This window comes from Numida meleagris, chromosome 7, assembly GCF_002078875.1.
Source record: "Numida meleagris isolate 19003 breed g44 Domestic line chromosome 7, NumMel1.0, whole genome shotgun sequence".
Classification (NCBI taxonomy): Eukaryota; Metazoa; Chordata; class Aves; order Galliformes; family Numididae; genus Numida; species Numida meleagris.
The window spans coordinates 14,624,784-14,637,430 of record NC_034415.1 but is presented as its reverse complement, the minus strand read 5'-3'; the positions used below and the strand labels follow the sequence as shown (position 1 = coordinate 14,637,430).

The 12,647-nt window shown below is 42.1% G+C and overlaps 1 protein-coding gene across 2 annotated transcripts in view; it reads right to left on the bottom strand.

Moving 5' to 3' along the window:
- The window catches only part of ZNF644 (zinc finger protein 644), a 77,335-nt gene extending 75,672 nt beyond the window's left edge, over positions 1-1,663 (bottom strand). For both annotated transcript variants that reach the window (XM_021404180.1, XM_021404173.1), the window contains exon 1: positions 1,513-1,663. The gene's annotated coding sequence lies outside the window, so the exon portion shown is untranslated. The remainder of the gene's footprint in view (positions 1-1,512) is intronic.

Below are 12,647 nucleotides of genomic sequence, written 5' to 3'. Positions count from 1 at the left end.
CTTCCCTCCTTCATTAATAAAGAAAAATTCAACCTAGTCTTGAAAGTTGAACATTAATATAGAGGAGATTTGCTGTCATCTTAGTAAGGGTTAGCAGTAATCATTCAGCATTCCCATTACTTTGCCACCTAAGTCTCAATCAGCTCGTGCTGAGAAGCAAACTGGCATTCTTATACATGTCACCTGCATTTCACAGATGCTCAGGGATGTGTCCCACCACCGGACCCCAGCTTTTCTGCTCTGCCTGGCAGAATGAAGGCAGCTTTGTGCCTCAGGGCAGGAGCAGGGCAGCTTTTCACGCCTGTGCTGCAAAAGTGCCCCAGACCCACACAGCCTGCTACCCTCAGGGGAAGTGGCTGTAAACAGGGCAGAACACAGCTGCTTCACTGGGCGGACGATGTGCAAACAGCATCTAGGAGCCGCATTTGATGCTGCAGTGTATAGCCAGCATTGGAAAGCAACACACTTTAGAGCACAAGGCAAGCAGAGATCCTTTCAGTTGTCAGATTGTGCACATCAGCAAGCAGTCATTGCCTTCGTATTGCAGGCACAGAGTCCCAGCTCCTGCCTACAGCATACATCCCCAGAAACAGGGGTTGGGGGATGGAGGAACAGAAGCAACAAACCTCTTGGCAAGGTGCAGAGCTGAGCCCTCTCAGTCTCAACCTGCAGAGCTGAAGTAGCTCCTGGCCCTGCTGCTGAAGGAAACAAAAAGGAAATCCTGCATACTGGTGAGATGCTGGAGCAAAACTACACACCATGGATTTTGACTGAGATATAGCATTACTTTATCTCAAAGATGCCTTGGCTAAAACAGGAGATCTAATGCCACACAACACAGGATGGAGAGTCTTAATTTCCCCAGAATCTGCCTCTAAGCCAAGCACTCACAGCCACTTCACAATCCTGTGCACTGCATCGCATTAGAAGTTACATTAGCACCAGGACTCAGTCTCTGACTGTGCTGCACTGGGAGGAAGGCAGACAGGCAATCCAAGCCCAAAAGCCAGGGTATGAGTTTCCTCTCTGCCCCCTCTCTTTCTTCAGTTCTATGCCAAAAGCAGAACAGCAACCAGGTGACGTATCTGCTGTCAGCACCTTCTGTTTTTCAAGGTTTCCTATCAGAGCACAGAGAAGCCATGATGCTCGAGAGCCACAGATCAAATTTCCCACCTCCCTCGTGACTTACCATGCCAAACTCCTTGCCACTTGAGTTACACAAAAAAGAAGAGATGAAGGCTGAACAAAACCTGCTGTTTTGCCCAGGATATGGAGCAAATATCTAATTAGAAATTATACGTATGGACTATGTTCCTGCCCCAAAGTTTAAGTAGAGTGTCACGCAGGAGACAGGAAGGGTTGAGGAGGTGTCTGAATGGAGAAACATGGCCAAGTACCACGTAGCGAACAGAAGCAGATCGGAGCCTCACAGCACTTGGTTCTACCAGGCGCTGGTGTGCAGGACAGGGACAGAACAGCCCAAGGACAGGAGAGCTGCAGGACATTAAATACCTGGTGGCTGAGAGCTGGCGCAGCTGCAGCAACCAAGACAGGTTTGTCTTCATCTGCTTCTGAGCAGGGCTGTGGGCTCCTTCCCGGTGCAGGCGGACGTGGGTCGCGTCACGTGCAGCTGTGTCCCTGGAGTCCGGCTTCCTGCAGCATGCTCTGCAGAGGGCAGCAGCTCAAGCAGCTCGGGAACTGAAGCCAGCAAAAACAACTCAGCCTCTCATGTCACATGTCTCACTGCATGTCCCTGCGCAAGATCTCTGACTTTGCCAGTTGGTTTGGGGTAAATTAAAGTCCTACAAATGAGCGTCCCCAGCCTAGCACCACAAAATGGAGTGCTTTAAAAGATTTGCACTATGATGTGTTTAGCAAAGCTAGGAATTAAATGTATGGCTAAAATTCAGGATATGATTGTGTGTGAAGGAGGCCAGGCCACAGCAGCAGCCAACCTATGAGTAAAGCTGGGAATTAAACAAGGCCTGGACAACTACAGAATGGAGAATAACCTCAAATGAAGCAAACACCTGAAAAAAAAAGAACCATTAGAGTCAAATGCCCTTTCACCTTCTGGCAGCAGGCAAACTGAAGGCCAAACATGCTTTTGTGAAAAGTTTTCCCTAACAACTTGGAGTTTTAGACCAGCACCTGAGCAGGCGCTTGGACAAGCTGCACGTTGCTATGTGCTCTGCAGTTCTGCTTGGCTGGGGTGTGCGGCAAATGCAAGGCAAATTCTCCAGCCAAGACTCACCTACCATGGAACATACGAGGAAGCAAGAATATACTCGCTAGGTCAGTGTGTTCCATAACGTACACGTGTGGCAATGATTACCAACAAAAGAAACTGCAGGATGTACTGAATTTCACACACAGCTTGTTTACTGAAAGTAAGGATCCCTACCCTGGAGTGAATTCTGCTCAACGAAACTCTAAGTTTAAGTAAACGCAAATAGCCTCCACTAGAAATGTGAAAAATAAACAAAATATAATTTAATTTAATTTGAGCACCCAAGCAAGTCATTTGCAAGTCTGTTTAATGTTTAGGAAGAAAAAGCCTTAGTTCAGTCTCTGCAAATGGTTTTACTTACTTCTGTTACTTTCCATCTCTTGAGGATAATCTACTCCTAATAAGGACAATTGCTTAGATTTATTACCCCACAGAGGTCTCGTTAAAGATCTAACAAAAATCCTATTTAAATGAAAGGACAATAGAATCTTTAAAGTCAGTGTAGAGTTTAATTAAAACCTGAAACAGAATCCATGTCTTTATGCATAAGAAAAGCAAAAACAGATTTCAAAACTGTTCAACTACATGTAATTGGCATAAACCACCCATTGAGCCAAAGTTAAAAAAAATAATGTAGGCTATCGTATGGAAATTGCAGTCCATTAATAAATAACAAACCTGATACTTGTGCATAGGGGCACATTTTTGCATGCATTTTTTAATTTGTCTAATTTGCTAGGCATATCTTAGAGCAAACATGAGACACGCTAGCTGTTAAGTTGAACAAATCCAAAAGGGACAAAAAAGGGCTGACTGAAATCAATGCATTAACATGCACCAGTATTTAAAAACGTTTCATAACGTTCCCAAAGAGAGCATGTAAACGGCAGCAGTCTCAATGCAAAACTGCTGTAATCTGTGTTCCCATGTAGTCGTTACTCACACATGGGAGTATACAGTTCCTACAGTCATTTTTCATGCATGAATTCTTTAAAACCCCCAAATCACTGGCATAAATACACAAGGGGGACCTCCATTTCAAAAGTTAACACCTTACAAACTCTGGGAGGGGAGCTGAAAGCAGATACCAGCCTGTGTGCTGGCACTGCTCCGGAGTGCTCTGCCTGCACCCTGCTGGCTGGCCCAGCAAAGGCCTGCAGCTCTGCTCCCGCCAGCACACAACATGCATGTGCAGGAAAGGGAGGTCAGCCCAACAGCGGCTTTGGGCGTGCAGCTTCCTTTTCAAGAGGCAATAAATTTCAAGACAAAAAAAAAAAAAAAAAAAAAAGAATTGCTTATTTCTGCATTAAGTACAAGGCATTTTTCCTTCTCTGCTTTTGCACACGCCAAGGGATGCCAGGCTGGCAGGGGGCAGGTGGACATGGGCTGTGCGCTGAGGCAGCAGCTGGAAAAGGTGGCAACAAGATGGTGGTTGTGCCCTGTGGGCTGGCTCAGTTTGCACTAGGTGGGTGTGAATGACAAAGCTGACCAGCCACCAGGGACCAGCTGCTATTTAGGCTTTTCCCCATTTAAAGGAACCGCTCTTTCCAGTGCTACGCTACACAGTCAATCTTTGCTCTTACACTGCATTTTTGCACAGGCAACAGCTGGCCGTACACCTGACTCTGAGCCACGGCAGCTGAAGGGATAGGCAGGGCCAACAGCTGCTAGCAGTCACCGACTCCCAGCCATCCCTCACGGATTTCTGTGGCCGAGCTGCTCGGACCGCACCATCCTCCATAGCCGAGGCTCTCCCCGCCACCCGCCCAGCCACGCTGCGGGGAAGATGGCGGCACCACCGGCCGGCCCGCCCGCCCGCCCGTCTCCATGGCGACGGCCGCGAGAGGGGCGCTCGAAGAAATGGCCAAGCAGCCTACACCGGGTCCGAGCCCGGGCCAGCATCGCCTCTCCGCACTCGCAGTCCGGCACGGCCGCCCGGCCCCGGCCTCGGCCCCGGCCTCAGCCCCCGCCAGGCGGCGCCTCAGCCCCGGGAGCGCCAGGAGGCTCTGAGGGCGGCAGGAAGGCGGCGGCTCCCGACACCCATCTGTGTGCAGAGACGGAGCGCAGCGCCACTTAAAAAAAAAAAAGGCTGGCTGCCTTCCTTTTACAGTTTTTTCAACGCAGATGGGCCATTCCTCAATGTGCCTCAGGCCAGAGATTGTTAGTGTAATTAAGAAAGAGAAATGTCCAATGTGAGGCCTATGTGAAAGCCATATTAAAACACTTAGCATGCAGTGCATCCTGGGGGTTGTATTCCTCAATGATCTTTTTAAAGAAATATGTTCTGAATCTCCCATCACAATCTGTGGGCAGGCACAGCTGCTTACAGATGTTAGCTAGTGCTTGAAAGAATATTACCAATTCCACTTGGCTCATTTCCCTTTGCATCCGCATTGCAACTGGAAATGTAAATTTAATGCTACTCTTTGTTCAGCTCTTTTGCTGGAGACACAACCTCAGCAGTTTCACAGCCACATGTAAGGCTGCAAAGCTGAGATGGAATCCTGGTGAATCCCACGCACCTGCAGCCTTCCGTGAGGCTACCAGAAGGACTGCTAAGATACAATCAAAGTATACACTTGAAAAGACATTAGTAGCTGCCAGTGGCAGCTCCATTTAAGTTTAGGATTTAGGATCTCTATTTTCTTAGTGTATTTCACCTGTCCTTGACATCCCATGCGTGAAACAAAGGCTATTTATTTTACAGTTTAAGTATGGGTGAATTACAACCTTGAAAGGCAGTTTTTCAGTCTGCTTTGTTTTTTGCACATCTGCAATCTAGAGGTAGGAGATGTGCTTCCCAGGGTGGGGGGAATACTCACTCAACTGATTCTAACTCATTTCACAGAACAACCCCACAGAACTGCATTGGCACAACAGCTGCTATGGCACCAGGCATGAGCAGAGCACACTTTAACATGAAATTATATTCTCAGTGAGTACTTTCATTAATGGTCATGTTCCACTTTCCCCATGAGCACATTTCAGTCATATTGACTTCCAATACAGCTGTCCAGTCAGCACAACCCAGTCTAGCAATAAAAATCATGCCTTCCTACCTGCATCTCCACAACATTCATCCACAGGTGAGAAAAGGTGAAATGCAGATAGTGGGACTGAGGGATGCCCCTAACAATGTGTCACCACAAGCCTCAGTACTCCACATAAGCAAAAAGTGGTTCTTAAAGCTGTGCCTCTGAAGGACACCTAATTTCTTTTTATTATTATTATTATTATTTTCTTTTGTTAGTTAGGAGATTAACTGCATTAAGTCTTAGGCCAGATGTCCCTTTCCACAACAAAAGTTATGGGACCGCCATTTTCTCATAAAACGTTCTATGAGAGTCTTCCTTAGCCATCCTACCTTGTGTGCCTCTTTCAGGAGAGCAGATTGTGTCCTCTTCGCACTTCAAGTTGAGGAGGCTGACACTTGGCAGGAGGCTGCTCTGTGTGCTTGCCTTAATCCAGGGCCCCAGGACTCTCCTTGCAGGCCTGCATCAGGATGTTTCCATGACTGACAGTGGCCTTACCTCTGGCTGCAGTCACAAGTTTTCCAGTGAATACTTACGCACTAACAGTGCTGTATTAGCCTAGCACTAACAATAGGTATAAAGGATATGGAAAAACACAGATCCGATGCATCATCCCAACCCAGAAAAGGAAACAGTTTCTCACAGGGTTTGGAGTAAGCAAAAGGTGTGGCCTGCAATTAAGGTGGGGCCACAATACCTCAATGCATAGTGAAATGTTTCGGTGCTAACACCTGAAACCTTGAAAGCGGAGGGTACATTTTAAAATCAACCTGAGAGTGACAACCCAAAAAAGAATATATAGCTCCTTTGGAAAGTATTAATGCAGAATAAAACTTAGTCAACAGCAGAAGTCAGAGTTGCTCATAAACTCTTCTGGTCCTCAGGTTTGCTCTTCCAGAAGAAAAGCACGTTAAGAACATGACAGACATTTTGCTTTTGAGTACACTCGTCTAGAGCTTATACATACCTGAGTGAGCATGAGTCACTCAAGTCCCTGACCAGGCCTGTCCCACAGGTTTGCAGGACCACCAGCCAGTGTTCTCTATAAAGCTAAACCCAAAAAAACAAAACCAGGAGAGACAAGGTTAAATAATACTTAGCTCTTTTTGAGTTGAATCATAACCCTGAATTATCAAGTGTCCTTATGTGTAAGCTTTTCTTTCCGATGAGCATACCCACAGAATCCAGATTTAAGAGTAGGTGTTAGTAGAACCACAGGATAGAATTATTTGTTTTAAACCGTAAGAAGTCTGATCTGTTAGAGAGCTAGATAAAATAAAAAATAATAATAACAAAAAAAGCTTCAAAATGAACCTCCCCTCTAGGTCACTGTAGAATAAATCTATATTTCCATGCCTTCTTCCAATCTGAACATTTCCAAGTGATTTACAGAGCACCACAAACACCACTCAGAATGCTCTAGGGAACTGTCCACCCTCCTGTTGCTTCTAGAGCTTGGCTCTAACCTGCAAACAAAGTTCCAGCTCTTCCACAACGCAGCCTACAAGATCTCGGCTCACTGCGTTTTCCTTCTTCATCCCACTTGGCAGTGCCAGATGTTCCCTCCCCTAAGCGTTGCTCAGTTCCTCTCAGAGGAGGAGACATCTGCCTGTCCTCCAGTAATTCAGAGGCTTTGCAGCCTGCCTCTCCATGCCCTGCCACATCCGCAGCTACAGAGTACAATGAGCAGTACTTCTTCAGTGAACTCAGCACACACTGAATGTTCATGACAAGCAGGCAGAATCCAAGATGGTAGTTTACATGAGCAGTAACTTAAGGATTTTTTTTTATTCTTTGAAACAACCCTTTGTGTTTAAACAGACTACAGAAAATAACAGTTTTCTTCAGCATAGGGTTTTTGTTGTTGTTGTTTTGGTTTTTTTTTTAAGCTGGAGGTATTTTATTTGCTCAAAATCCAAAGGGACACACTCAACCACTGTAAACCTAAACACACTTTTAGCATTTTATTAGGTAGGCTACTTCTGCTATCACTATGACTAGTCCCGTCTTACTGTAATCTTACTCTTTTGCTCAGTAGTGCTCAACTTCATATGCATGTACATGCAGATACATCCTTCTAAGAAAACAAAATGCAATCAAGCCTCTACTCAACTTCAGATCTACTTAAACTGACAATGAAGCCATACAATACACTAGGAACTACTTCTAAGTATTCTTAAGAAAATGCAATTAAATTTAAATAAAATCCAAAAATGATAACAAAGTTTACAGCAGGTCCAATATGAGCATTGAGAAAAGAACTTAATGCCTTGTTTCTTTTCAGTTTACCATTTTTTTCTTTTTACTGTATGCTTAAATATTGAAGAATGCAAGCTGGAAAAAATGGTTGTGTTGTTATTCTGGTGTTTCTCTGGGCAGCATTAAGACGGTCATTCTCCAGCAAAACTTCTGCAGAGGTAGGCTGTGATAATAGAATGCATTTAAAAATGATGGCCAGATGGCAGCACAGTAAATGCCCTTCTTTTGAAGGGCTGTACGCACATGTTAGAAATATGCCTTGCTCAATATGCGTATTAGAGAGCGTTAGAACACTTCTCACACAGAACAACCGCCTCCCAAAATGTATGTCAGCAGACTATTTACTACCAAATCCAGAAGGAGTTTGTGATTCTAACACTGTCCCCATTAATGAGAAAAATGTCACCATACAAAAGCTTTTTTTTCTTTTTGTTCCTTCTTATCAAATCCTTCAAACAGCTGATAAATAGCTTTTATAGATTGGAGAATCAGACAGAATTCTGAATCTATTATTTTACTAAAACCCCAGGGGTCAACTTATCACCTGAAAACCATTTTACATGGACAATTTGACTTTCATGTGGAGTGTCAGAACATACCCTAGATGTGAATCTAAAATAAATTATATAGAATACTGCCTTATTTGTGCTGAAATTTATTGGTCCCACACTACAGTAGTTTTGAAAATTGTATCCCTTAAGCTACTGTGCAGAGATACTATTAACTGCTTGAACTGAAAGAGCATTTCTGATTGGCTGCTATAAACACTGCAGACAGAGACTAATTTCTATTGAGTCGCATGCTTATCTGAAGCTATTTTCCACCATTCCAAGCAACCAACTTTATCTTCTTTCAGAACATACTGTTTTATTACCATCATCTGCTGTATACACTATCATCTCTGTGAATCTGTTCCAGAAACTAAGAATTCATCTAAGCTTCTGCTAATATGGTTGTCTGAAACAGACATGCCCAAGGAGGAGAGATACACTTGTACCTCTTATCTTCCTATCACAGGTTATTTTCCTCACTTAAGTAAACCTCCAGCCTCTGAAATGCATCTCTGTGATATGTCACAAGTCAAGCAGATCTTTCCCACTACTATTAATCACTTTCTTAATCAATTCTACTGCCATCCTTTTGAAATAAAATTATTTTGATAACATGTTGGTGCTTTGGCAAATGCTGCTTCTACACCTATCGGTACAATTTTTAGAAACCACCCAGCTGATCTCAGAGCCTAAAATCTTTTTAATTGAGGAGGAGATACTGAAAATGTTATGGACAATCCAGCTGCTGGGTGACCATTCTTGAAGTAGAAATTTCCAACTGGGCAGAAAAACCTGCTCCAGGCATAGCTTGTAAGACATGAGAGTGGTGCCATGGGATGAAATAATTTTGTTTCTGCGAACAGTAACCTAACAAGTCTGGACTACAAAAGCTAAAATACTGTATCACAACCAGCAAAAACCTTCGGAAATCCTAGCACTGAACTGTACTAACACACTTCCATTCAGATGAACTAGTAACACTTATAAAGCAAAGTAAATTGTTAAGAAGGAAGATATTATCTGAATATCCAAGTTTCTAGACAGCACTACTTCCACTTTTTCTTAACTAAACTGTATCAAACCTCTTCATCAAGAGGCATTCAGTCTACTGACGATTCATTGTGGCTAGTCAATCCATCTGAGCTGACAACCTCCAGCTTCTGGCAATGGCACTCAACCCAGTGAGGCCTTTGCCAAGTAGGAATTTGAAAAACAAGGTTTGGGAGCCTTAGGGAAACATTTCATTCTCTTCCAAACTCTTTATTGTCTGGCTCCCTAACATTGCTCTTTCATCTTAAGATGTATCTAAGAAACAGTAGGAGCCTGACAATAAATGAACAATCCACTGCAAAGTCATACTCCTGTGGCTTTCAGGGAGGGAAGTGGCTAGTTGATGACCACAGCCCTGCTTTTGCTTTCTCTCATATTACCTGGCTTCTTAAGGGAATTCCTCGAGGATCTCTGGGAGCTCTGCTGGCTTGCCAGGGAGTGGCAGAAGTCCACCTGCAGAACTTGGCTTTGCTTGTTGCCTAAGCTCTGTGTGAGTACTGGTGCTGAAGCCATGCTCAATAGTTGAATATCTACATTCAGTAATTAGACATGACTATACTGAAGGTAGTTCATTATTAAAATAATCTAAAGCTATGCTTCCACTGAAATAAATATATTTTAGAGAATTTGTGTGGCAAGCTGGAATAACTGGTATAGAATGGCATATATAGCTTTATCTTTGAAACACTTAAAGTTCATTCTGGCCAAACACTTCAATTGATCAGTGGTGGCCTATGTTGGACAGTAATTTTATAAGCATGAACTTATCTTCAGTAAAAAAGACAACATGAGGGAACTATTTGGGACAGTAAAATTAATACCCAATTTCTGCCTTTAATATATCCTACCATTTATAGAAGTGACTTGGGCAAGTTAGCAGGATCTAAGCAATACCAGATCCCTTGCATCACAAATTCACAGTACTGAAGAAAAAATGAAGAAATAGAAGTTACTCACTTGTATTGATAAAATATTCTGAGCATTTATAAGTGCTTAAGCAGCCAAGATAAATGTTTTGGAATCTATTTCTAAAAATGATTGGTTAATTAGCTCTAAAGCAGAAATTCACAATTTCATAGTGGATACAACTGATAGTGCCTAAATCTAGCTGTAAGTGTGAACAGATATCAACATGCAGCAGCTTAAAAAAAGTTACACAAGCTGACCTTAATACATGTGACTCTCAGGTTTTCACTGTAGAAATATATATATTTCAATGACTTTTCTGAGCTGAAATCATGTCATTTATATGCAAATCAGACTATATTCTACAACAGTTTCTTCTCTGCTGAAGCCATGAGAATTATTTGCACTTAATAAAGCCTCATAAATAGGTTTTGCCTCCAAATGGGGGGGGGGGAGCAGCAAATATATCATAGCCATTTACAGTTACAAGCATCTTTTTATTTTGAAAGTTATATACATTCTTTAATGGGAAGTTTCACAGTTATGAAAGAAACATTGTTACCTTTATACAAACAAAATACCCTACCAGCCTCCAAAACAAAATGTTTTACATTTTTCCCTATGCTCAGCCATATAGAATATAAAAATTGCTACGTAGCATGAACCAAAAGGAAAGTCTGTTTAATCATTACATGCTACGTCCATGTACTCTATGTTTAATATAGGAAAATAAAAACAAATAAACAAAAACCCAACAAAACCAACAAACAAACGCCTTGCTAGTATATCTATTTAAAAGAATATATGCCTGCTTTATACAAAGTATGTCCGCCTCATATACTGCATTTCTGTAAAATGTGCAACATTATCACACACCACTGCTCAGATGCCCTGCAAGCACTGGCACAAGGAACAATTTAAAAACTGCAGGAGGACAGACCCAGTAACAATCAGAGCACATCCCACAGGACAAGAATGAAAGTGGCTTTCACTGTGGCAGTTAGCATACTAGAGTGAATTGGAAAGTGGCTTTCCCTAACTGATATAAACAACCTGTATCAGGACGTCGCATTAAGAACAGGACGTGCAGCGCAGGACTGCAGGTTAATAGCAGCACAGCTTTTCCAGCCACTTCACAAACACAGCAAAGCAGATCAAAGAACTCATAGAGCAGAGGATACAAATACTTCCTGCCTCCTCCTGTTACTCATGAGGTGCAGCCCGAGCCCTCTCCATCTGAAAAAGCCTGCCAGGAGCATATACAGATCAGAAGTCGTCACTGGCAGAGAGGAGGGGGCTTAGGGGGATACAATTTTCTCTCATTAGAGGTTTGAGGAACAAATAATGGCAACATGGTGAAACAGGAAACCTTGTTCTCAGCTGTGCAGTGGTGGCCAATAAAGCCAATGACTCTTTCAGCTAAAGCTGAATTTCATCACTGCAAACTGTCAGCACAAAGTATATACCTCAGTATATTCTTATGTAAACCTTCAATGAGATTTTAGTGCTCTACAGAATGTGAATTTCCTCTTATTAAGAAGCACTTCCTTCTCTATTTCCTTGTTAAACAAAAGAGTGAGGGGAAAAAAAGGGCATCTGTGAATGTCATTTCATGGATATCTTTTAAAAGATTCCACCAGAAGAACAACTGACCTACTACTCCTTCTTCTACATATAAAGCAGAAGGAGTCAAGAGGTATAGCATGATACCCTTTCATTTAGATGAGAGACCACTAATTCTGGCATGATGATGTCTTTGGGGTATCATTTGTGCTCTACAAAATGAATGACTAATTATTTTCAGATGCATATTGGTTCAATTCAGCGATTTCTGTTCAATCTTTATTATTGTTAATTGCCTTTAAGAGCACCAGCTTTTATACCTCACGTAAGTATTCTGCGAAGCTATATCTAAGTAAAAATAAATCCAAAAAAGTAAGATTCCTACTTGCCAAAACTGCCATCATTATTCTAACAATTACTGTACTGTTTGACTCATTAAAGTGCTCAAATACATGAAGGAAGTCTATGTAATTTAAATGAACACAAAACAAGCCGCATACAATTGTCACTATAGATTTATAGTAATCCACATGCTATAAATGTACCCTATACACAATCATGTCTGGCAGTATGCTTAAACACTATATATGTTTTTCTGCTAGCAATTTTTGATTGTGTTTTTTGAGTGCATATTGCATTTTCTTAAGGCACAGACACAGTTGACCTTGCTTTATATTTTGAAACCAATATATTTGATCGGACAAGGAAGCATATAAGGAAGATGAAGTTAAATTAAAAGCAGGTATGAGCATGTATTTTATTACAGAGAATCAGACAAGTAAAACAGTAAAATCTGACTTCTTGTCACACTGAATTTTCTTTCATGGCTCCATTATGGGAAGCAGTATTTTTATAATATCCATTTTATAGAATCATCCTCAGACTAAAATCGGCAACATTCTGAAAGAATTACTTATACCCTTCAACTGATTCAAACTCCAGTCACTTATTTAATGTTACAACTTTATGCAGAATTAAAAAATAACAAGATCCCTTCCTACTTCAACACTATTTTTACTTAAGTCAGTATTTTATCCATGAGTAGTAGTTGAATGA